The sequence below is a fragment of the Anolis sagrei genome, chromosome 4 (assembly GCF_037176765.1).
Source record: "Anolis sagrei isolate rAnoSag1 chromosome 4, rAnoSag1.mat, whole genome shotgun sequence".
In the NCBI taxonomy this organism is placed as follows: domain Eukaryota; kingdom Metazoa; phylum Chordata; class Lepidosauria; order Squamata; family Dactyloidae; genus Anolis; species Anolis sagrei.
The window spans coordinates 201,806,442-201,833,981 of NC_090024.1; the positions used below are offsets into that span (position 1 = coordinate 201,806,442).

The 27,540-nt window shown below is 39.1% G+C and overlaps 1 long non-coding RNA gene across 5 annotated transcripts in view; it reads right to left on the minus strand.

Moving 5' to 3' along the window:
- Positions 1 to 12,494: 12,494 nt before the first annotated feature.
- LOC132773371 (uncharacterized) overlaps positions 12,495 to 27,540 on the minus strand; it is a 42,036-nt gene continuing 26,990 nt past the window's right edge. For 3 of the 5 annotated variants that reach the window (XR_009631311.2, XR_009631309.2, XR_009631314.2), the window contains 4 exons: positions 25,150 to 25,235; positions 15,846 to 15,978; positions 14,074 to 14,160; positions 12,495 to 12,719 (listed from right to left, as the gene is read on the minus strand). This is a non-coding gene — a long non-coding RNA (uncharacterized lncRNA). Of the gene's footprint in view, positions 12,720 to 12,775; positions 13,964 to 14,073; positions 14,161 to 15,845; positions 15,979 to 25,149; positions 25,236 to 27,540 lie in introns of those variants that run through there. The other 2 variants (XR_009631313.2, XR_009631312.2) reach the window with 2 other exon arrangements.

Genomic DNA, 27,540 nt, shown 5'->3' on the forward strand with positions numbered 1-27,540 from the left:
TCAATGCCGAAAAGTGCACCAAATAAAACATAATAAACAAGAACATAATATCATAGTGTGATTGTACACCAAATTAGACACCACATAGCTAAAATTACATCTTAACAAATAAGTGTTTAGGATAGTAGTAATTTTACAATTTCCCATAACAGTAAAATCCACATGTCCCATTTGAAAGGAAACTTCCAAACCCCACTTTTTGTATATATTTCAATATAATATTAATAATAATTATAATAATAAAAAATCTTTATTTATATCCCGCTTTCCTCCCATGAAGGACCCAAAGTGGCTTCTAACATATTAAAATACACTCAAATACAATACAAAATCCCAGTCTTCTCTTCTCCATGCTACATATGAAAAATGGATTGTACCCATTTGGCCAAGGGAACTGAGCCAATATGCTCCTTTGTCCCAGTTGTAATTTGTTTCCTAGTTGGGGCAGTATTAATATTCAGATTGAGAGTAACACAGGGCAGATTAATGATGGCCAGTTTTAGAAGGACAATAGTGGCACATCCAGATGCAGATGCCATCCATTCTCTTGTCCTGTTCATTTTTATTCTGCCTTCTCACCAGAGCTGGGATTGCACTACTTTCAATATGATACTTCTTCCTAATCATGTGAAACTAGATCAGTTGTAAGCCCTCACACAGGGTGTTGGCAGGCAATGAAACTTGTTGTTATCAAGACAATTTATTACTGTACGCCTCTTGCAACACATATACTGACACAGCTATATTTATCAGTGACATCTCTGATGTTGAAAAAACCCCAACACGTTTACCATTTATTATTATATTAAAGACAGGTCATTAGACTGAATTTATCTCTGTAATTATGTCTGCAAGTCTCATCATATTTATTAATGAAGAAACCCCACTGAGCAGAGTGACACTTAAGTTATGAGCAAATATGCATATCAGGCACACATTATGCTTTTTTTGTGATCACTGTATTTGGGCTTGGATTGTATTATACTGGTGGAAGGTGATTTTGATAGCTCAAAGGTACAGGCGCTACTATCCCTATATACTTTTTCAGGGGGTTTGTTGGCATATATTGTGTGAAGGGAAACCATTACGACATGGTTTCAGCTGCTCATTGTTCAGTGTTTATTATTTGGAGTGCTTAAGAAATAAGAACAACAAGTTTGTAAAATTATCATAGATTGTCACAGATAAATTATTGGATAGATAGACACCTTCTCACAATACAATATATTCATCAAATGTATTGATCAACAAGTTTATCACCTGATAGCTATGACCTTGCTTGCTTCAATTAATTTGTCCTCACTACAGACTGAAGTTGAAATAAATCTAGTTTTACTATCTGTTAGATAACTTTATGAGAAATTGCTGCTGTTGTTAATTGCCATCAAAAGTTAGCTTTGAATTGTGGTAACTCTTTTAATGAAAAACCTCCAAGGCAACTTGTTCTTGACAGCCTAGTTCAGGTCTTGCAAACTAAGGACATGGCATCCTTAACTGAAGCTGTCCACCTCTATCATGAGAACTACAGGACTACTTTATATGTATTTTAACATAGTCATGCATCTATCTATTCTATACAAATTACAAAATGCATAAGGCATGTGTATTCAGTAGCAGAGTAGTAAAGAGAAAGGGTAGATCTCTTCACTTTGTCTGGTTGTGATCCCCAGGTTGTGCCAGTTAGCTTTCGTATGATATTATTTCTAGTGCCCACTTTTTACTTGATAGTCAAGCAGTGCTTCTTGTAAATTAGAACACTGTCCAGGGTAACTCCCAGGTATTTTGGTGTCCTGCAATGCTCCAGTGGGATTCCTTCCCAGGTAATCCTCAGAGCTTGAGATACTTGTCTGTTCTTAAGGTGAAAAGCACATGTCTGCATTTTAGATGGATCAGGAATCAGCTGGTTTTCCCTGTAATAGGTTGTAAGAGCACCTAAGCTTCAGATAGCATCTGTTCAACCATTTCAAAGCTCCCTGCCAACCCCTTAAATCATGAAATAGCTTTCTAAGATCTACAGAAATACTCACAGGAACACCTCAGTAAGTGAGAGTCCAAAAGTGGCAGGCTGATGCCAAATGAGATACTCTCACCTGGACACACAGAAGACTGGGCGACTTGGAAGGCACTGAACAGGCTTCACTCTGGCACCACGAGATGCGAAGCCAACCTTAAGAAATGGGGCTACAAAGTGGAGTCCACGACATGCCAGTGTGGAGAGAAGCAAACCACAGACCACCTATTACAATGCAGTCTGAGCCCTGCCACATGCACAATGGAGGTCCTTCTTTTAGCAACACCAGAGGCACTCCAAGTGGCCAGCTACTGGTCAAAGGACATTTCGTATAATGACAAGTTTTTGACTTTGTGTTTTTAAATGCATTACAACTGTACCTTCAATTCGCTTCTGACATGATAAATAAAATAAAATACCAAACTGCATAATGCTTATAGTCATGTTTTTAAAACATACATTCCATGTTTTTATGAACTTCAGGAAATTTCTAATGAGAGATTTTTCCTTTAAACAATTACCTCAGATTTGAAGACTCATGCCTTTGGTCTCAAATTTTAAAAGTAGATAATGCCTTTTGTCCAAATCCTCACAATGAAGGCTTAATTCAAGCCTGATGCTTATTATGTTGACATTAGCGTTTTCTGTTTCCTATTTTCAGCTTACTGAGTGAACGTAGGAAGTAAGGTCGTATCACTTCTACACATGCATGGTTACGAGGGGTGATTTCAAAATACTTGATATTTTATGACATGGGTTTCAGTAAATGAGATTCTTGCCACCTAGACTTGAATAGGAAGCCATTTGGGAATTCTATGTGTTAACACTGAAAAATAGTAGTAATTATCCTAATGATGTTTTCCAACTTACCTAAACACATAATGCTGGAAATTTCTTCAGATCCCATTTTAACTGAAGGGCAACATAGTTCCCTATGATCCATTAGTCATTTCACTATAGATCACTGTAATCAATTGTGTTATGTTTTGGCATCTCCATAAATAAGTATTAACTATGTAAGTAGCCTCCCTTGTTGTTTCTGTTGTTTAAACACACTGGAGTGAGTAAATAATAATTCACCTCATATGCCCCAATGTTACAACTCTTTCCGCCACCTCCTTTCCGGGTGCGTTACAAAGAACTGGCATACTGACTAAGACTTTGTGATTTTGCCAGCTCCGTCTTCCCACTCAAAATTTGCATCTCCCCCCCCCCCATTTAAAGAACAGAGAAGCACATATTGCTGCAGGTTTGAAGATGACTGAGTTGGCATAGATAATGTATAATACTGCTCTACTCATATTCTTACCACCTTCGTAAGTACTTTGATAGAAACAAGAGACCTACTCAGCTGCTTCTCCCAAAGCATGAAGGGCTCCATCTTTCCTGTACTTCTATCAGCAAATAACATTTCCTATAGCCCTTTAGAAAGTGACTGAAAAGCCTCCTTGGGATTTCATCCCATTAGTTTGGGGAGGGACAGGGGAAAGTGGAGGAAACCATCTTACTTTGTTCCCTATCACCGAGATCCATCTTCTGGTATGGCCAGCCATCCCATGTTCTTTCCCCATCCTTCCCTGTTTTCTCCCACTATTTTTTTTAGTTTGCAAAGTAAAGACTTTCTATATATACTTCAGATTTCAAGATTAATGTCAAAAATATGTAGTATGATTTTACATAGGATTTGTGCTACATTAGAACAGTAGCGATAAATATCACGAAAGTTCAAGAAACATTAAATGTTACATAACCAAAAAATAAAATAAAGTGTAAACACTAAACTAATTCATTTCTCTGGGCTGTCTGGGCTCTGTTTCTGTGCATTGCAGAAACAGAGCCTTATGGAGTCTCACCAGAAGTGCCCTTACGTCTTCTGATAGCTTCTGTGGGACTCCAAACTCATCATAGGTAAAACCTGAGCAGGGCTGTTGACATAGGGGGCACATCTACACTGACCATTTAGATCAGTTTGAAACTGGTATTGAAGAATGCAGTTTTGCTGTGAGTGGTTAGATTGTCAACTCTAGAACCAGTTTAAGGCCTTGATAGTGATTTCACACATACAAAGGCTGGCCTTAAACTGGTACCAGGATCCCCAGTATTTGTGGGTTGACAAATGCAGATAATGTGTGTGTGTGGGGGGGGGGGGGCAAGAAGAGTTCAACTCCTTGCTCTGGAATACACATATGCACATTATTACAGTACTTTGGCTACCCGCAGAGTGATTCCCATTCAATGGAACCAATTTTGTTATACAGTGTAGTTTATACTAGTGCTAGTAATGTGTGTGTGTGTGGGGGGGGGGGGGGGGAGATGCAAATTTTGAGTGGGAAGACGGAGCTGGCAAAATCACAAATGTGCTAGTGTTCGTTAAAGGCTTTATCTAGAACTTCCTTCTATTTTGCTTGTATTTGATTACTGGGCTTAAAGCACATTGCAGTGAATTTTCATGACATGCACAGTCTAGCTGCCACATTTTGGAGATCACCGTGAAGCTGCAGTTAATGGTCAGTATAGATGGGGCCAGGGTTACTTGGATATCTCCTTCATGGAGTCACCATAAGTCAAAGTCAACTTATGGCAGTTTAATAACAACAATAAAGTAGCTGTGAGATCCAGTTTGCAGGGGAAAAGCAGGATACAAATGAAATAACAACAAAAGGCCACCTTATGTGGATCTGCACATATCATTCAAAAATACATCATACAGTCCTAAACGCTTGGGAAGTGTTCGACTTATGATTTTGTGATACGAAATCCAGCATATACATACTGTGTTTTTGTATCAATAATAATAATTTTCAAAACATGTCACCACAGCTTTCTTCCTGTGAATGATACTGATATTGTTCCCAGAAAAGAAGAAGTGTCAGATGTTGGATGTGATGGATCATAACTAAAAATCGATATACATGTGCTATATACTCAAAACCTTTAATGAATAGCCATGCATTATTATTTCTGCCATCATTTCATCCACATGTGGCCCTTCTTGGGATTCATTCCAAGACCGGTTTGGAATGACTGCTTGGATAAACTCTGAAGTAGGGGTTTTGTGACTGGCACCATGGGCACTATGCCGCACATACAGGGAGACTAGCCAAAAAGGGCATTCAGGCTTTCTGTCAGTAGCAACCACACAAGAGAACTAGCCGAGGATTTACAACTAGAAAAATTGGAGCTAGCAGGTGGAGGACATGCATGATCGACAGCCAGCAAATAACCAATTACTGTGCTTGAGTGAGAATCATTGCTTCATTTGGGGGCTTTATCAGTCTGGAGTTCCACCACTGATTTCCTTAGTGGAAATCATCTGGTTGCAGATTTTAGGCAATCACCTACGGGCAGATTTTAAGCAAGTCATTGGGTTGACTTTCCATTGTGCATTTCTTCAGGTCTTTTAATAGTCCTTTCAAAAGTGGCAACTAGAAAATTTCCATAATAACAACTTACCTGTCCTTACTTTGGTACCAAATGTGAATGAAGTCTCTTGTGAATAGTCAAGCAGCATGCTGAAGGGCCTTTGCAATCCAGATTTATTGCAGCTCACTTCTTGCCTTGAGTTCTATTTTCTTTTTTTTTTAAATGGACTCTGTGAGTAAAACATAGCCTCTCACAGCCTGAAGAACTATTTGCAGACTAGGAAACCAAGTAATAGCTGCACAAGGCAATCCATGGGTATTGATTGCACTGATCTCAGATTGCAGTTAACTCAAATGGAGGATCGTTTTTCTTTTACCATCCAGTGTATATCAACTAACTCTTGTTTCAGTTTGAATTTTAATAGTTTTAACCCTGCATAAGAATAAAGAAAACGGGTACATCATTTTATTTCATATCGTAGTATTGCATCTGTTCCAAAGAAGAAAGAAACACATCTAATTTTTTATTTCACCAGCTGAATGTAAGAAATGATGAAATGTAATGTACAGTATTATTCCAAAATTAGACATTTGTTTTTTTCCAGTGTATATACATTGTTCATGCCTTATTAACTTCCTTTATTCCTTATCAGAGGTTTTACATCAGAGTCAACACTCAATTTTTGTAAATACCTTCTTTGAGGGTAAAATAATGTACTAGACCTGCTAAATAGCACACTGCACTTAATGAGCAGGATAATGATTTTAATTGTTTCTTAAGAGAAATACTATAGCATTTTTTCTGGAAGTCAAATTCTTTTGTTATTTCAGGAGCAGTGGTAGTTTCCCCCTTTTTCCACTGGAAAAAAGCTACACATAAACAGTATAAGTAATCATGTGACTAGTTTAAATTACACATCTTACAGAAGAGAAAGAAGGAGAGTTAGAAACTTTATAGTGAAAGGCCTTATACAAGGCACATACAGACATTAAGGACTATGAAATAATAGACTGTGAAAGAGTAGTAATCTAGTGATTAGAACAAAGTAAGAAGAATGGAGGTCACTACAGGGTGTAGGGTTTCTTGGGGGGAACTTATCTATTTACCTTTACACATACATACACTTTTTTTCTTTCTCTTTTCTTTTTCTCTTCTTTCTTCTCTTCTCTTCCGGGTTAGATATTAGGTGTTTACTTGATGTCTACACGGATACTCGTTTTAATGTATAACGTTTGAAAATCGAATAAAAAAAATATTTAAAAAATAAAAAATATTACACATCTTACATACCTTTCTATTTGGTATAGTTGTTCCTCATACGCATGTTGCAATATAGCTGGCTGTGAGGTCAGCGCTAGAAGACTGCAATAGACGTGCAAGAATTAAAAAAACGTTTTGTTGATTGAGCAAGACCAAGGAATTTTGCTATGAAGCTGTAGCTTTGACAAGATTTTGCAGTGGTTTGAAAGACATCAAGAATTAGGCTGAAGTTTAGCTGTAAAGTGTGACGTGAGCACAGTGCCTTACAGATGTTGTTAGTGTTCAACTCTCATTGTCCTATACTATTGGCTACCTGGTGATAGGAGTTGCAGTCTAACTTGGTCTCCCTGCTCTAGAATATAATTTCTTCATGTATTTTATTGCAGTGACATCTATAGGTTATTCCAGACTTGGTGGTCTTCCTGTGTGAAGGTTATCTTTGCTCCCTTGCCTCTTAACATCCCATGATCAAGATTTACTTCAAATGTATTTAATACCATAGGTAAAATAGTGTGCTTCTCTTCACACTGTCATTCTCATCCCAACTATTCTGGCATTTTAGACTGCTTTGTTCCCCTAATGTCAAGGTTACAGACTTTCCCCACATAGAATCATAGAATCAAAGAGTTGGAAGAGACCTCATGGGCCATCCAGTCCAACCCCCTGCCAAGAAGCAGGAATATTGCATTCAAATCACCCCTGACAGATGGCCATCCAGCCTCTGTTTAAAAGCTTCTAAAGAAGGAGCCTCCACCACACTCCGGGGCAGAGAGTTCCACTGCTGAACGGCTCTCAGTGGAACTCTCTGCCCCGGAGTGTGGTGGCAGAGAAACACATGTACAATAATAATAATAATAATAATAATAATAGAAACAGGGGTGGCTCAACCCATTACGCAAAGTAAGCATTTGCAGTATAGTTGATTTTGCCGAGGGGTGCTCTTGAGGCGCTCTTGGGGGAAAATAGACCTTGACATATGTGAGTTGTAGTTACTGGGATGTATAGTTCACCTACAATCAAAGAGCATTCTGAACTCCACCAATGATGGAATTGAACCAAATATGGCACACAGAACTCCCACGACAAACAGAAAATATATATCAGTGATTGGTTGGGGGGTGGGGGAGGGGGGCAAAATACTGTTTGCTTACCGTTGAAAATTACCTAGGGCTGCCTCTGAGTGGAAACAAGCCAGCATGGTACAATGGTTTGAGCACTGGGCTGAGGTTCTGGAGATCAGTGCTTGAATCCACACTTGGCAATGGAAACCTGCTGGTGCCTTTGGGCAGAGGAAGGTCATGGCAAACCTCTCTGAACAGATCTTGCAAAGAAAACCCCATGAGAGATTTGCCTTAAAATTGCCATAACTCACAAATAACTTGAATGCACACAACAACAACATTAATAAGAAAAACAATAGTAGAAGCCACATAGTAAATAGTGGCTGTGGTACAGATCTATCTGGGCCTTGATCTATTTGGTTGTTATTTTAAGTGTTTCTTCCTTAAGTCTTCCCTATTTGTCTTTCCCACTTCCTACAGAAAGCTAATATATATCACATGGGCATGCGAGATCTGTACTGTCCATCAAGATAGCATAATCAACTTTTTTTTTGTTGTGTCAGGAGCATCCTGTTGTGAGAGAATTGGCCGTCTGCAAGGACGTTGCCCAGGGGACACCCGGATGATTTTTGATGTGGGAGGCTTCTCTCATGTCCCCGCATGAGGAGCTGGAGCTGATAGAGGGAGCTCATCCGCCTCTCCCCGGATTCGAACCTGCGATCTGTCGGTCTTCAGTCCTGCCGGCACAGGGCTTTAACCCACTGCTCCACCAGGGGCTCCAGCATAATCAACTACGTAGTATCAACAGGAAATTAAAAAATTAAACTTGCCAGTTTGTATACTTGTTCACTCACACTCAGCGACACTAATATAGATTTTTTTTACACTCAAAAGCTCCTCAAGATAGCTAATTGGGCCATTCAAAATAACTAAAGGAATAGCTGAGGCCCACAGGTAAGAAACCTCAGGTTAAGGTAGGCCTCTGAGAAGTAAATGAAAGATACAGAATCTAGGAAGAGATAGACTTGAAGATTTAGAGTTCCAAGGAGCAAGCAAAATACAAACCACTGAAGACAAAGTGTCTGAGGAGATGGAAAAGGGTGCTTCCTACTATTCCATCTCTTGACATCTCTTTACTTTGCCAACTTGTCTAGTTTTCCTTTTTTTAAAAAAAAAAGAGGATCTCATCTCCCAGTTTCCTCTCAGTCTCCTGACTACAGTTCTCTTGTATGTACTCTCCCAAATTTGTCAGCCAGGAAAGTCTTCAGAGACTGCTAAACAGGTCTTGGATAACAGCCTCTCTTTCTGCTGCAACTCAACTCGAAAGGGAAAGCCTTCAGCCCCAACATCCCTTCTGCTGTCTTGCAACATTAACTTCACAGATCCTCTCCTGCAAAGTAGGCCAGTGGTCTTTTTTGGACTCTTAACTCCATATTTTGTAACCAGAAGCTGGCTCTTGTTCACTGCCAAGTTCAGAGAACTGGGAAGAGACAAGGTAGTGCTTCTGATAAGAGCTACTCCTCCACATTTAGTCATGAATTTGCTTCTTTCGTCCAAAGCCAAATCATTGCATTGGTTAATTTGCTTATTTTGTCCATAGCCAAATAATTGCATTGGCTACACACAATACCAAGGGAGGGAGAACAATGAGATGGGGTGGCCAGAGAGGTTACCTTATTACTGGTAGTCTGTTGCAACAAAAGCCACAAAAATCTGTTGGCAGAGACTAAGATTTTTTTTATATACACGTTTTTGCGGTTTCTAGCACACCTCATCTCTTGCACGATGTAGACTCACTTGGCAGATACTTACACACATCCTGGAAGTAGGAGGAAAGAAAGAAATGCAAAAAGTAACCGCATAACAATGACCTTCATTGCCTTTTTTATTTGCTGATGGTAGCAAAGACATCATGATATAAATGGATTAGATTAGCATACATATAATGATGAAGAGTTTTTATACAATCCATATATTACTCACAGTTCTTTCTATTCAGCTACTAGAAAAGCTGAAGTAAAATTCATACTCTGCACTGCTGAATTCTATAATTGGTTTGCATTTCCAAATCCCATTGTTGGATAAATCTTTCATAATAAGTGAGCCCCACCTCACTTATTACCAGAGAAGCTAAGGAAGCATGTCACCAGTGCTTCTGCCTTTCCTATTTCTTTGTAACATTTGTCCTAGATATGAAACCGCACCTTGAGGAACGTAATTTTACCCAACTAGCGTAAAACCCAACTTCTTCAGTATTTTCAATATTTAGTGTTGTCCGGCTTATAGAACTAGTATTGTCCCCAAGAAAGTACTACATAAGACCACTGTATTAATGGGAAGATACATTCCAAGACACATAGACACCTACCTGTGGATACCTGAAACTGTGCATAATAGCAAAACCTATATTTTGACTATATTTAGGCCAGAAACATAGCATAGAATTGATTGGGGGCTCTAGAGAAATCCACAAACACTTCCTACAGATTGTTGTAGGTTTTTCGGGCTGTATGGCCATGTTCTAGAAGCATTCGCTCCTGACCTTTCATCTGCATCTATGGCAGGCATCCTCAGGGGTTGTGAGGTCTGTTGGAAACTTACACCACTTACACCATGTGTCTTCCTCATTGGCTGGCCTGTCAATCAATCCACATGTGGCCAAAGAAGCATAGGGTGTGGTCGAGACAGAGGGGTGGAAACTTCATATGCTTCATTTATCCCATTCATCCTCATCACTGGCTGACCTGGCTGCCAATCAAATGCCTACCTTGTAGCCAACCATTGAGATGTCTCAGTGACACTGAGGAGGGAAGTTTGAAATTTTTGGAACAAGATGGCAGCAGCGCCTCACAGAGCCTGTGTGTAATACATTTTAGGGGCCTTTTCAAACTACAGAGTTATAGTTGTATGAGCCCACTTCAACTGCTATGGCAACATCCTATGAAATCCTGGGATTCAAGTCCCCACCGGGGAGATGGTGGCAGGGTACAAATAAAGATTATTATTATTATTATTATTATTATTATTATTATTTGAATGGGAAGCTCACAATTCCACCAACACCTGGAGTGAAAGACTTCTGCACTTTGAACTCAGGGCCCTTCCACACAGCCATATAACTCAGAATATCAAGGCAGAAAATCCCACAATATCTGCTTTGAACTTGGTTATCTGAATCCACTGCCATATATTCCAGTTGAAAGCAGAATATTTGGGATTTTATTCAGCTGTATGGAAGGTGGCTCAATTTACAACAATTGAAGTATGAAAGGGGAAAAGTAGAGGAAGGAGAGAGAATACGGAACCTTTTTAAAGCAGCTGAGTATGTGGGCTGACAGAGGATTGGTTAATCAGGACTGTTCCTGCAAAATCAGGAGAGTTAAAGGGAAGGGGCATGGTGTGGGCCACTCTAAATCCAAAATTTAGAGAAAAAGCAGGCTATATATAAATGCAATGATCAGATTTGGCTGAAAGTTTCTGACATTTCTTAAGCAATCCCAGCCCTGGTGACATTATTGTCTTTATTTTGCATCAAATATCTTGCTGCTACATTGTAGTCCAAAAACATTCAAGGAAACTCAGCTGTATTGAGGTACTAAACAGCTTGGCAGGGGGTAAGAGGGGGTGTGGTAGAGAAACACAACAGGCCTGAGTTTGGTCTTTCCCTTTGTTTCCCAAAGTTGTGTTCGGGTTTTCTAAAAGGGACAGTAATGTAGTAAGAATGAATGAATGAAGACAATGTTTTGAAATGAATAGAAACTTAAGGTGAATTCAACTACTTTCAACACTAGCAATTTTGAAATATTATTTAATACTCAACAAAGCATCACTAGCGCTCTTGGCCAATGCTTACTAACATTTGCCTGCCTTCACTGAACCAGGTCCTCATTGTGTGCTATGTCACCAAAGAGCTTTATTCTGTTTGACATTTTACTACTATAGTACTATTATTTGTGGGGTTTTTTTTAAATTTCAGTGTGTTTTCAAAAACTGCTTTATCCATGCTGTGAAGAAAGCACTGCTTAGCAGGTAAGGTTTTCTCCTTGCTGCTTGAAACCCTTTACTGCCTTATCCTTTCAGTACAGGAAAGCTGTTTTAGGACCCTTCTTCACAGCCATATAACCCAGAATATCATGGCAGAAAATCCCGCAATATCTGCTTTGAACTGGATTATCTGAGTCCACACTGCTATATATTCCAACTCAAAGCAGATAATGTGGGAGTTTATTCAGCTGTGTGGAAGGGGCCTTGGTCTGCTCTTTTCGCCCTCTAGACGAACCATGTAGATATTCATTACCCAGACTCATCCTGTTTGATAAAACACAAAGCCAGACTCCTCTTTTGGCTAATTCTTCCTTTTGTAGCCAAGCAAACAGCAGCTACTGCATTGGATTGTTACGTGCAGCACAGCATGTTTGCATTGACTTGTCCTCGCCTATCAACACTATGCATGAGTGGTTGAATGTGAAAAATTCAAATAGCTCTACTAGAGCCAGAAGAGACTCAAGGACTCTCCGGTCAGCATCAAACACTGCTGCTCCAGAGGTGAAAGCACTGAGCCCATATTGCATAAAATACAGAGCACTGCTAGAAGAAGCTTACAATATTTTGTGAGTGAGCTCACATATCTAATCCATGTATATTAACTTGAAGGGAGATGTTTAGAGTTTAATAATCATTATAGTAATCAATAACATTAACATTCAAATATCTTTTCCAGACCTGTGGCCCTGGTTTTTCTGGTCCTCAGAGGAAGTAATCTCAGAGTAAGAGTGCTGCCTTGAAAACTGTCCGCTGTATATGTTTCAATTTTACTTATTTATTGTATTGAAAATGTACCAAGGATACAGTTGTAATGTATTTTAAAAACACAAAGTTTTTAAAAAACTTGGCATTATATTAAATGTCCTTTGACCAGAAGCTGGCCACTTGGAGTGCCTCTGGTGTAAGATGGTCCTCCACTGTGCATGTGGCAGACTGCATTGTAATAGGTGGTTTGTGGTTTGCTCTTCTCCACTGGGATTCTGGTAGACAGGAAAGAAAGGAAGTAAGGATCAGAAAATATTTATTTGCAGGCTAAAAGAAAACCACACGCCTAAGCTTATTGCCCCTCCCCCCCAAAATCTGATCTGCTCTATAACCTTTCAAACAAAACCTCTGAACAGTATACCAGGCTCAGAGCAAAGCTCTTTATCCAGAATCAAACTGGTCAACAGCCTTGTTTAAATTACTGTCTTCTTACCTTGGAGCTTAGTATCATTATGAACCATTACTACTAAATGGTTTCGAAGCTCAGCATGAGATAAATTGAGGCCGCATTTCCTTTGATCTATAAAAAGGCACAGCTCCTATTAATTTTAATGTACAGGATTTGCAGGCATTTTTGGAAAAAAATATTTTATTGGCTAAAAAAGGTTAAGTATGGTAAACTACAGGCTGCAGAGGGATACTATCAGGCTTGCTAGGCATCTCCCAACACTTCATGTGTTGTTAAGAATTGCTCTGCTTTCCATTACAACTTAATTGCTCAAAATTCAGAACATTTTCATTGGATGGCCAAACTTTGAAGCAGATTTTTTGGTGCCATGTCCCTTCAAGTAATGTTCAATTTATTGCAGTCCTAAGGTTACAGCGTTTTCGTGGTAAAATTTGTTTAGGGGGATGCTTTTGATTTCCTTGGGAGGATTTATTTATTTATCATGTCAGTAGTTATGATTCAGTTGCAATGTATTTAAAAACACAAACAAAATTAAGAACTTGTCATTATACGAAATGTCCTTTGACCAGTAGCTGGCCACTTGGAGTGCCTCTGGTGTTGCTATAAGAAGTCCCTCCATTGTGCATGTGGCAGGGCTCAGACTGCATTGTAATAGGTGATCTGTGGTTTGCTCTTCTCCACACTGGCGTGTTGTGGACTCACTTTGTGGCCCCATTTCTTAAGCTTGGCTCTGCATCTCGTGGTGCCAGAGCACATTCTGTTCAGCACCTTCCAAGTTTCCCAGTCTTCTGTGTTTCCAGGAGGGAGTATCTCATTCAGTATCAACCATGGATTGAGGTTCCAGGTTTTAGCCTGCCACTTTGAACTCTCACTTGCTGAGTATCTATATAGATCTTAGAAAGCTATTTCTTGATTTATTGGTGTGCTGGATGACTTCCGAACAAGGGATGGGCTTGAGATGTCACTGCCTTGGTCTTTTCATTATTGGCTGCTACTTCCTCATGGATGTCAGTGGTGCAATATTGGCTAAACCGTATAATTTCTCCAGTGCTGTGGAGGATGAGAGAGTGTGATATATCCAAGGTCACCTAGTTGGTTTCTGTGACCAAGCACAGATATTCAAACCATTATGGCACATATATAGGATGTACACAAATCACCTTGTGCAGTAGTCTGAAGTGTGAAACAGTTATGCTTCATGGATACTTTGCCAGACCAGAAAGGGTTATCAGGGTACTGGAGTCAGCCTGCAAAACATGTACACTTGTTCAGATATGTATTGCCATAACAACACCTATTCTGAAGTACTTAACTATGCACTTCAAAGAACCTTCCTTTTTGCATGTGGCTTATTATTTTCTGTGTTCTGCAACAACAATAGATCTGACTATTGAAGTGCTAAATTCAGCCAATCTGGATCACTTGGCATGACAATTCCCTGAGAGATCCTTTAAGAAAAGGGTAACCAAAACCAAGAGCAATTTAACATATAAAATGACTAAAGCACTGTTACTTACAGAGACTGTTTAGAATTTTATCATAAATTATTGAGTTTACTTTTGGGGCAGGAGTAAGCTCTGTCATAAGCATAAGTAACTTATGTTCAGATGGGAAATTTGGTAAAAACTTTCCTAAATGGTATTAAGTAAAACTGAAATAGATTTAATATTGAGGCTGGTTTTGTTGCTGTTACATTAACTAAGAATTAGATGATATGTACAAAACAGGGTCCATGACTTTCCAAATTTAGGGTTGAATTGGAGGATTCAGGAAATCAAAGAACAAATATACTGAAGGTAGTAAAATCAGTACAAACCTAAATGTTTTGTTTTTTTGCCTGAGGCAAAGAGAAAATGGCCCTTGCCTTTACTGTATGCTCAGAAATGAACTGGACTAACAACTGAAATTGCTGGTCAATTAATCTGACAGGACCAATATATCCTTCCCTGCCCCTGAAGCTAGATGGGAAGTGTAGTGGATCCAGAAGAGGCTTTAGGCACATTTCTTCCTCCCTCTTCCACTGCAGACACACTCCCTGACTTTTTGTTTGTTTGTTTTGCAAAGATGAAGATAGGGTAGGATGAAAAAATGACTCTGAAATGGTTCTGGTACACCTGTTTCATCAAAAACAGTAATAAATCATTGCAATGTTATGTTGTTCTTCTGAGAATATTTTTGGCAATTTGCTGGGGAATTGCTTATTGAAGACCAGAGGCCATTATAACAAAGAGATCAATTTAATGAATGATTCCCACTACTGCAAGGAAATATATTTGCTACAGTTATTGAATGCTTATCAAGAATAAACTGAATGAATAAGGAAGGAAAATGTATAAGGCTCTGGTGAGAGTAGCAAAAGATAGATGGGAGCTAAATGAAGCATGACATTGGTCCAATAGTCTGTCCTTGCATAGCTGTTTGTTGTTGGCTTTTTCAATAAATACCACAGGCAGGATGGATGCAGTTGCAGCAGAGTGGAACCACTGCCTTGTGAAAAGGGGGTTGACCCTGCCATGTCTCCAACTGGAGAAACACATCCAATTGCAAAGAGATGCACTGTCTTCCATTGCAGTGAGGTGCAAGGAATCTGACTTGGTGGCAGTGAAAAGAACAAACCTTTCCCCGTGCCATGTTCCTAAACCATCTTCAATACCTCCCAGACCAACTGCAAAGTGAGATAAAAGGTAAAGGTTTTCTGACATTAAGTCTGGTTGTGTCCAACTCTGGGGGTTGATGCTCATCTCCATTTCTTAACCGAAGAGCCGGGATTGTCCGTAGACACCTCCAAGGTCATGTGGCTGGAATGACTGCATGGAGCACCATTACCTTCCCGTTGGAGCAGTACCCATTGCATGTTTTCAAACTAGTAGGTTGGCAGAAGCTGGGGCGAACAGCAGGAGCTCACTCCGCTCCCTGGATTGGAACCACTCACCTTTCAGTCAGCAAGTTCAGCAGCTCAGCGGTTTAACCCACTGTGCCACCGGGGGCGCCCTGCAAAGTGAGGTAAGCAGGGATAAATCAGTATATTTCCAGTTCTCTGCATTCATTCATGTTTTTGTTTATTGCTGGAAAAACAAGAGAAACATTATCTCAGATAATAAAGCAATACACAGAATGCAAAACTTGAGCTACATGCACTTCTGGTTAGTGACTTTTAATGTTATACTCACATCCACAGAATTAGCAGCACTGCCCTGTCTGAAATCAAGATCACCACTCTATGGCCTTCCCTTCTTACCACTCCATCCTTGGCTCTGGGAATTCACCCAATTCTTGTTCAAATATGTTTTGTTAACAAGCTATAATTCTTACATTATTTTTAATCAAAATCCGTTCTTGCCATGTTTGAGCCTGCCATCAGAATTTGCCCCATTTGAGATATAACAAAGCATTCCCCTTGGTTGTAAATCAGAAGCAAAGACTTCCAGACTCCTTGCAGTGACACCAGAGAAGGACTGGGAATGAGAAAGTGCATGAGCCCAAGGTCTACTGCTTCTAATGCACGTGGTTGTTAAACTACAAAGACCCATTTGTTTATTAAAAACAATAGCTGCTTGTCTAACAACGAATATTTTGCAGCTTTGTAAATATCATTGTTTTCAAGTTATGAATAACAAAAGAAGAGATACACACATTTCCCATTTCACATTTTTTACTCTGAAGATCTTACCATGTGAGGTGTCAATGACGTTCATGCTATTAGGTAAACATTCATAAAGTGAAATATTTCAATCCATTGGTTCCTGAAGCTCAGGTTGCTAAGTTGAAGCCTACCTGAAAATGGTAAAAATATTTATCTTCCATATATCACATAGGGGCCCCTGGCAGGACTGAAGACTGACAGGTCAGAAATTTGAGTGCGGATGAGCTCCCTCTGTCAGGTCCAGCTCCATATACAGGGACATGGGAGAAGCCTCCCACAAATATGGTAAAGTATCAAAATTTTCGGGCATCCTCTGGGCAATATCCTTGCAGACGGCTCATTCTCTCACACCAGAAGCAACTTGCAGTTTCTCAAGTTGCTCCTTACACAGAAAAAAATCACACAACAAATACGTTAACATTTTTTCTGTGAAGCTTTTTGTGTAGCGTGACTGAAGATATTTCCAAATATGGGAGAAAATATGGAAGATAATTCCAAATATTTCCTGAAGATATTATTGCCATGGATGTGTTATTTGAAATGTGCAGAAAACATACCCTACAACTATTCCAATTTGGTAGGGACAATCCCAACTAGTCCTCTGTTATTCCATTCAGCCACTGCTTTTAACCTGTCCCACTTTTTCTCTCCCCCTCCCACTTTGTCTTCAGTTTATTTCCATGGTTGCAAACTGAATTCAATGTGCAAATGTAGTTTGTGGTCGATTAATTAATGGTGGGAGGGAGGGAGAAGGAGGGGTAGTATTTTGCCCATCCCAGTAAGATCTGGTGCAGCCTCATACCATGGGAATTAAGCAACAGAATGAAGTAGAGCAAATTGCCAAAAGCCACAGGGATGACAGAATTCAAATTGTGTAGTCTATTTGGGTCTTTTAAACATTTGAGCTAATAATACAGAGTTTCTCCATTCCATAACTAAACAACTGAACTTATAGTTAGACTTGGATACTCATAAATGTTTCTGTTTTACCTGTAGGAAAATGTATTTTTCATTAGTTCCTAGCATCAAATTTATGATCTCTTAAATAAACTGAGCACATACTTTGCCCTAAAGTAGAGACATTTGTTTATTTGCCTGGATGCAGTTGGACAGCTTTTGTAAAGTATGCTTAACAGCTGGTGTTTTGTGCAACAGGGAGTTGGGATTTCCTGACATGAGGTCAGTGGTCTGCTGAAGCCAGGAGAAATCTGATATTTCTTGGTGCTTTTGGGACATCCTGATTCCCAGAAGCATGGCATGAATAAGAATTAATAAAGTGTCATGTGTAGTGGGAATACAGCCACCAGACTAGTGTCTTAGTAATGCACGGCCTGAGGCTCCAGAGACATAATGTATATGTCAGGGCTGATGAGCTAGATATCTTCTACATGCAATATTAAAACCAGTAGCAACCTATGTAAGCCACTTTCAAAGTTAATACTGGAACAGATTCGCTGTAACTATAGAATGCTGCTGTGTGCCTTCAAGTTGTATCTGACTCATGGAGACCTTAAAACAAACCTATGACGTAGTTCGTTAAGCTTTGTTCGGAGTGGGGGGGATCATCATTGGCTTTTTCCGATACCTTGCACAAGGTCAAATCAAAGGATGTTCAGGGCTGATTGGTATTTCAAAACCCACAGTCCAGAGAAATTCTAAGGTCAAACCCCTGAACCAACGTTGGGACCCCTGGGGGGTGTCACGAGGGGGGTGTCTGCAGGGTCGCCAAAGACCAGCAGAAAACACCAGTGTTTTCTTAGGCCAGTGTTTCTCAACCTGGGGGTTGGGACTTCTGGGGGGGGGGGGAGTCATGGGGATGTGTCTGAGGGGTTGCCAAAGACCATAAGAAAACACAGTATTTTCTGTTGGTCATGGGGGTTCTGTGTGGGAAGTTTGGCCCAATTCTATCATTGGTGGGGTTCAGAATGCTTATTGGTTGTAGGTGAACTATAAATCCCTGCAACTACAACTCCCAAATGTCAAGGTCTAGTTTCCCCAAACTCCACCAGTGTTCATATTTGGAAATACTGAGTATTTGTACCAAGTTTGGTCCAGATCCATCATTGCTTGAGCCCACATTGTTTGAGTGCTCTCTGGATGTAGGTAAACTACAATTCCAAAACTCAAGGTGAAGGCCAACAAACCCTTCCAGTATTTTCTGTTGGTCATGGGGGTTCTGTGTGGGAAGTTTGGCCCAATTCTATCATTGGTGGGGTTCAGAATGCTTATTGGTTGTAGGTGAACTATAAATCCCTGCAACTACAACTCCCAAATGTCAAGGTCTAGTTTCCCCAAACTCCACCAGTGTTCATATTTGGAAATACTGAGTATTTGTACCAAGTTTGGTCCAGATCCATCATTGCTTGAGCCCACATTGTTTGAGTGCTCTCTGGATGTAGGTAAACTACAACTCCAAAACTCAAGGTGAAGGCCAACAAACCCTTCCAGTATTTTCTGTTGGTCATGGGAGTTCTGTGTGCTAAGTTTGGTATGATTCCATCGGTGGAGTTCAGAATGCTCTTTGATTGTAGGTTAACTATAAATTCAGCAACTACAACTGGCAAAATGGCAAAATCAATCCCCCCCAACCCCACAAATATTCAAATTTGGGTGTATCAGGTATTTGTGCCAAATTTGGTCCAGTGAATGAAATATTCCCTGCATATCAGATGTTTACATTATAATTTATTACAGCAGAAAAATTACAGTTTGGAAGTAGCAACGAAAAAAATTTTATGCTTGGGGGTCACCACAACATGAGGAACAGTATTAAGGGGCACAGCATTAGGAAGGTTGAGAAACATTGCCTTAATCCATGCTGCCTTTCGTGACAGTGTTATACTACCAGAAATTTTAAGCAATTCCAGTATTCATCAGACTGGGCTAGAGCAGTCAACACTAGAGAAGTGCCCCCCACCCAAATTGAGAAAAACACTTTTTGTGCACCACTTTAAAATTATGAACACTTTGCATCTGCAGTCAATGAGTCATACGGACATTCTATTTGTAAGACAGGATAACTTTAAAATTATGTTGAAGAATCTATTTCCGTGGAATTTAATAGCAGAAGTACCACATCAGTGCTAACAAGTAATGTAAACTATCTCTGATGGAGAGACCGTTTTATACAGTAACAGTATCTTGTGTTCTTCTGACATCATCCTGTGTTTCCTAAATTGGTTGGAGAACATTTCATTACACTCTACATTTGTTATCTCTTTCAGTTATAAAATATTATTTAGTCACTGTGGGGTTTATTGATTTTGATCTGATATCTCATTGCTGTTTGCCTTCAAGTCATTTCTTACAGCAACCCTAAGGCAAACCTGTTTTGGGGTTTTCTTGGCACAATCTTTGCCTTCCTCTGAGGCTAAAAGGATATGACTTGCCCAAGGCCAGAGTCTTATTCCACTGCTCACACAACTACACCACACAAGCTTTCTCTGAATCAGACAGGTTACCCATGATTTTTCCCATCTTCAATTATACCTTACTTCTTATGTGTCTTATTCAGGCTCCTTTCTTCACTTTTTTTGTGTCTTTTTTCAGGCTTCTTTCAGGAAAAATTCTTATTGAGTCTTCTGTCAAAATTTTATTTAAGGAAAAGATTCACAGGAAGGATTCCAAAGATAATGGAACTGTCAGAGTCCATCCACAAAATTAAAATGTCATCTTGCGGTTCTTTTCCAGAGATCTGCAGTTGACATGCTACCAATGACTACAGCAATCTATGGGGGACATTCTGAACAACAGAGAAATGACAAGAATCACAATAGACAAGGTGGATTGGTATGAATTATCACAATAATAAAAATGTTGGTTTTGTAAAAAAAAATTATTAAAAATATTAAATTAATAATACTGGGCAGAAATCCGTTTTGGTTTTGTTTCAAATTTCGGATCCACCTCCCCATTTTGTTTCAGGAAGATTCAGAGGGGGGGTTGTTTCGATTTGTAATTTGAAATCCAGAGTTTTGTTATTGTTTCGGTAAGATTCGGTCCATTAGCATCAATGGGGAAACTTACGAGGCTCGCCTTACTGCCATTTTTATGGCTACTTGGATTTGCCACACTTATAAAACACATTTGCAACTGTAAGCCTGCCAAGTTTCAGAACATTTTGGTTGTCCGCTTATTTTTAGTATTTTTTTTAAGTTTCTACAAATAAATAATACCTCACCTTTCTTTTCATGGGGACTCACTGCGGTTAAGTAACAATATCTACCCCTCAATTAGTCAAGTTTAAAAATCAAAAGTTACAAATAAAAACCTAGTAGTGTTTTTAGCAGGTTAAAATAAAATAAACACATTTAAAATGTCCTTTAAAACCCACCCTACTCCCCAAAACACACACCAACCCACACCTCCCTAGCAGCATTTGGAAAACAAAAGTTGAATAAGGAAGATAGATGTCGAAGGAAAAAGAATTCTCAAAAAGCTAGCTAGAGTAGTGCTCCCAAAACAGGTGCTGTAGGAAAAGAAACCAGAGATATTAGCTAAGGACATGTTCTCTCTCCAATGGCATGACATCCACAGCAATAGACCAGCTTTGCCGAAATCACATGATCTGTGTTCTTCTTCTGATTGGCTGACAAGAAAAAAAACTGCATGCAACAGCCTTTGTCAATCATGCCAGAGGCCAGTCCCCATCCCCGGGGCAGCTGAATGTTACGATGAAAAAAGAAGTCCAAATCAACAAATATTTTTCAAATTTATTTGGTGGCTTGTGTTTTGATTTGTTAATGCTTCAGAGAGCCCTTCCTGCTTTGTATTTTGGCGGTTTGTATCCCCAAATCTCCAAAATTATCCAAAATCCAAAATGACTTCTGGAATGTTGCACACTCCCATGTATACGTGGAGTGATAAATGTGTATGAAATTTTTGTAGTTTTTAGTCTGTAGTTTAAATTTACTTTTATTACATCTATGTTTAATTTTTCCTATATGTAAATTGCATTAAATGAAAAATGTTTTTTAAAGGAAAAGAAATTAGAATCATACAACTTTTTCAAATGTTGTTGGACTGAAACTCCCAGCATTCCTCATTATTGGTTATGCCAGCTGGAATAACTGAACCTTATAGTCTAATAACATATGGAAGGCTTGTGATACCCACACTTGAATTTGAATCACAGGATGTATTGTCTTGTCCTGAACCAAGCTTTTGATTAATAAATTTCAGTACCATCAATAATGGCTGAAAATGTCTCTCCAGAACTTTATACAAAGGTCTTTCCTAAAATTCCTCCGGAGATCTTGGGAACTTGGGGGTGGGAGCTTCTTTGTGCAGATATTATCGGACTTTTCTTCTTGTTTGATGTGCTTATCAGTTGGAAGGAAAGATGAAAGGGGAGTACATATGAACCAGAGTATACTTTAATCTAGAGCATAGAACACCTCATGGATGAGATGAAGTCTAGACCCGATCATTTGCTGTGTGTTGTTAAGAAGAGCTGTAGCTTGAAGCTTTGCTTCTTTGGTATGGACTTTCAAGGTGCCTTCTGTTTGTTAAGGTTAACATCTTAAGAAAAGTGGGGGAGCTGTTGTTGTGGCTGTATTGATGGAGTATGTTCAGGGAAGGATATTTACTTGGAAAACACAATGTTTTGATTATGGAGCAGAGTCACAGCTTTAATACGGCTCACATCATTCTTCTTGTGGTTGTCCCTTGAGGAAAAGACAGTTTCAAGGCAGACTAATTTCCTTCACATTTTAGGGTGTTTTCAGGACAGAGCCATCACAATTACTTAGTAAACAAAGTTGTGTGTCATGCTATGCTCTGGATGAGCTAAACAAAATGTACAAAGTAATGTATCAAACAAATAAAACAGGGCACTAAAACATTCAACTGCCAGTTTAACCTTGCCTATTTTATGCCAGTCCACGTTTTCTGTCAGTTAGAACAGTTGACTATTAAACCATAAAGATTTCGAGCCATCAAAGAAAGGATGATACTTTGTTCTTATTATATCCTTTTTCTTCTTTGGGCACACATTATATATTGGTCACAAAATTTAGTCAATGTCTTGCTAAAGATGCAGACATATAGATCCTACATTGTACTTAAAAGTAGTCTATCTTTGAAATCTGGATTAAGGCAGGAAAATGTGAAAGCTAGATTTTTTGTTCCCTCTGGAAAAACACTTTGGGTTGGATTTGGAGGTGTGAACTGGATTATCATGTGACCAAAATGTAATTTTTACTGATTCTCATTAATTAGACTCTCTAGAAAATCTGCTGTAGAAATATAGTGCATAAAATGTGCTGTGATTGCAGGGAAAGGAGGAATCTGAAAAATGTCACTGCCACCACCTTTTAGAGTTTGGAATTTACTTCAAGCCATTCAAGGCATAGCCCCCTGAATGGTGGACAGTCCAAAAACTGTTCCCCCAAATTTTGCCCTTTCTTCTTGCAAAAAGTCTCATTTGGTTCTCCTCCCTGTCCATCAACAAACAAGCATTATTATGATGATGATGATTATTTACTGTATTTATACCCCGCCTTTCTCACCCCAAAGGGGACTCAGAGCTGCTTATAAGTAGGCAACAATTCAATGCCGCATATACAAGCATGCAATAAAATAAACATATACATTAAAAACCATACAATTAAAAACATATAACCATTAAAAGCAATTATTAAAATCGCACAATCCAAAATCCTAATCCAGGAGCCATTCCAGTCATAATTGCGCTTCTTCCATATCACTTATTGCACTGAGTTTACTGTCCAAAGGCTTTAAACACAGTACATTTTATAATGTAAGGTAATATTTACTTTCATGCCTATATAAAATAGCTAATAGGGTGTAAGTAGTGTTATATTCTCACATGCCCTTCCTAATAAACTGCTGGAAAGAGCAGTAATGGATGTATGCATGGCCAGGAATATATATGGCCAATAAAGGGGCAAGTCTCTATTTCTCAGTCACCATTTATGGAATCATGCCACTGTGCTCTTAAGTTATACTGATTCATCTTAGTGTTTAATTTCCTTTTGCTTTGAACATCTTTAAACTTTCCTAACAACCGTGGACATAGTGCCAATTGTTTATTCTACTAATTACAATTTCAAGATGACATCACATAGTGCAACCAGTCAAAAGCCACCTCACCCTCCTTCATGAAGTTTTGTTTCTTTTACAAAAACTGGAAGCACAGGGTTTACAAATGAAAGCAAATAGTGTGTTGAACAACTGAAAAATTCCATCCATGATCCACGGTTATCATACAATAAAAGACTCACTGGAAGAAGACCAGGATTTAGCATAACTAATTACTAGATAACTGCACTTTTCATGAAAGTACAAGATTTAATAAAATCATATCAAACATTTACCCATTACAACTATTTAATAAAGATAGGATGAATTCCTAGTAGGGGTCAGTTCAAAAAAATAAAAGATGGATTCATTTATCACTTGCCCTCCCATCTGATCATTATGTTTCCAACCTGTTCAGCAACATTTTTACTCCAGATAGGGAATGTAGAACACAGCCTTCTGTTCTCAGTATCACTAGAGAATGCCAAAATTCTGTTTTCCTTTTAATATCCGGAAAATATGAAATATGAACAAAATTCCACTAACAAAAAGTATGCCAGCACCTGTCAGCAATTCATCACATACAACCCAGCCAGAATTGCAAGAAGAACTAGATTCCAGCAGAAATATTGGCTGTTTCTCAAAAAACAGTTAAAGTGAGACATTCCTGTGGTAGTATACTGGAACTGCAAGGGCAGGAGTGTTATCGGGAAGATACAACCTCTTTTATAGGTCTTGCTGAGATCCAGCACATTCTCCCCTCCCCAGCACCCATTTAGAAACTCGCAGAAGGTCCTCCAGTCTCAATCAGACTGTTCTCTGCTTTCAATGGGGAGAATCATGGGAATCACATCCTTCAGTATATCTTGCCTTTATTTCATGGATACACTGATTCCAGTAATTTGTGAGCCTATGGTGACACCACAAATTTCATAGGGTTTTCTTAGGCAGAGAATACGAGAGTTAGTTTGTCATTGTCTTCTTCTGAAATATAGCATGTAGCACTCAGTATTGCTTAGCAATTCTGCATCCAAGTAGTAATATTTCCCCTTATTCTCCCTTAATTCATATCAATGAATTACATTTAAATTGAGTGCAATTCTTGTATTGAATGTAATTCTTGTATTGATACAACAGGACCTTAGAAACTGTACTGGAAACACATGCTAATCCTTATAATACCTTGATGCTACTTACAAACAATACTTAAAGCAGCTTTCAGTTGCCCCCACCCCAACCATCCTCCTATTAAACAGGCTGCCCATACCAAATGCCTTTGTTACTACACCATATGGTGCAAAACAGCGGATGCCCTGCAACTGCTGTCAAAAGACTGTCTCCTGCTAGATTTAAGCTTAGCTTCAAGTGACTTTATACAGTCTGTGTTCTAGAGCTTCCTTCCCCCAAGTTCCAAACATTAGATTTGAAAATGAATTCAATAATATTAAACATAGCTGAGATGTTATTAGTTATCTTGACTGAGTCATCAGTTTGGGGTCAACCCATAAGATTTACAGAGAATGGTATGGAACTTGTCACATTAAAGAAGTACCTTTGGGGAATGCTTTTTCTGAAGAGCTTCTCTGGTTTCTGGTCCTCTTATAGTTGCCTATCCCCGACCTGGCTTTCTCCCCTCACCTGGAATACAATAGCATTGTTATCTGTTATTGTTAACACTTGATGTTTGGAGACTTTCTAAAGTATGGAATCTAATCTTACAATCTCTGCTATTCAGTTTGTCATTCACCTACATCTTTCTTCCCTTGCTTCCTTCTGCTAATGGTGAATAAGATTTACAAGTATAGAAAAATGGGTTGCTTGCAACCAAGATCAATCACTGAATGAAGGGTAGAGAATTTGTCATCAAAAATTGTGTAAGAGCTTCTGGTGATATACAGGGTTTGCATGACCACAGTGAGAGGCACTTGCCCAAAATTAATTCTATGCTAATCATTTAATCAGCTAAAGCATAGTTAAACTTCAGTTTTAATTAGTAAATCTAGTGTATCACACGGGAGTCATATGAAAGTCCTTTATGTATTCAACCTTGCTGTACGTTTCTAATGCTGTGTATACCTTTAGCTCTTGCTTGTGTACAGTTGTGAGGAGCCATTTCATGGAAATTCTTCTTTGACACAGTTATTCTTTCTGTTTTCTCTCTTGCCCCTCCTACTAGGTTCGCAGGTAGACATATAAGAAGGTTCCAGAGACAATCCCAACATCTGGCATTGTGAGGCAGTTTACATGAGATTTGGCCACATAGGAAACAATGGGAGGCAGGCTAGTGTAGGGATAATCTCCTTTCCCAGGGGATTATGCAACTGAGGGCTCAGAAAGATAGTTGCCTTCAAGATATAGTTTGATATATACATTTGATACAGTTTACATATCTAAGTATTGACACAATACATAAATGATACAAGTTACACATAAATCATCAAATTAATACGTTTTATTAAAGGGTTAGGTTTGATAAAGTTTAGGGTACTGCTGTTGCTAGGTCCATCCCAGAGCCTCAAGTAGCTTTGGCATTTTGTAACTTTGGCATTTTGTAACTTTTGTAACTGTGGCTCAACAAAGGTGGGAGCAGCAATGCAGGGGAAGACTTTCCTCCACTCTCTGCATGCCATGTTCAAGACACAAATCCGTCATGTGCCTATATGCACACAAGCAAGAATTGATTTAGGTCTGGTGATGAGATGTAAAAATACATTACATATTTCACAAAGTATATTCAAAATAGGTCAGGGGAATATTTTTCTGTTAATAAGGGATTGGAATCATTCAGCCACCTAAACATTACTGGACTGTAAACTCCACCAACTCTAGCCAACACACAAATGGAAAAGCATGTTGAAAGCTCAGCCCAACCATATCCAAAAGGCTGAATTATTCCTACTCCTGTTGTAGATTAACAGAGTTCTCTTTTCCCTTTGCTTTGTTATCTCAGGACTATGATTGCTTACAAGCTTTTACTATTCAGATGAATAGGCGGAAGAGGCAATGTTAAACCATGTTATCTGCCATAAACAGCATGATGTTTTTAGCATTGTTGCAATAAAAACTCCAAAGAACAAAGCATAGAAGCAACCATAAACCATTAATTAGTGCCAAAATGCTTAAACCACCTGGTCCACCCTCTGAAAATTCCTTCCAAAATAGTTGCATTTTCACCTGAGACTAAAAGGTCACCAAGACCAGAAACAACAAGGAAACCATCCAACGTGTTTTTGCTGCAAACTGTATTGATAAAATAAGGTGTGAATTGTCACAACTCCGGAGAAGCTCATTTCCAGTTTTGCAAACAAAGTCAAGAAAAAACACTATGTCTCTCTCTCAATACTAGCAGCCTTTGCACAAGCCAGAATGTAAGTGTGATAATACACAGAGCTTTTTCCTGTGTAATCAAAGTCTCACGCCTTTTCATTATAGCTTAGGAACTAATTTCCCTTTATGGCCCAGTCTCTGAGGCTGACATCCTAATTCCTGGGATGATGGAAGTCATTCAAACCTCCCAGAGAATTCAGTTTCCTGCTCCCTTTCACTTCTGATAATTAGAGGAGAGAACTGCTCACCTTGTCTGTTGGAGTTTGAAAATGAAGCTCACCCTCTCCCCTTTTAGGGACAATAAACCCCACAAGACTATATGAAAATAAGAATAGCCCCTTTGGGTTGTTGAAGGTTTTTCGGGCTATATGGTCATGTTCTAGAAGCATTATCTCCTGACGTTTCGCCTGCATCTATGGCAGGCATCCTCAGAGGTTGTGAGGTCTGTTGGAAACTAGGAAAATTGGGTTTATATATCTGTGGAAAGTCCAAGGTGGAAGAAATAACTCTTGTCTGTTGGAGCTAGCTGTGTATATTTAAACTGGCCACCTTGATGGCCTGACAGTTTGTAGGTGTGGCTTGTTACTGCCTGGGAGAATCCTTTGTTGAGAGGTTA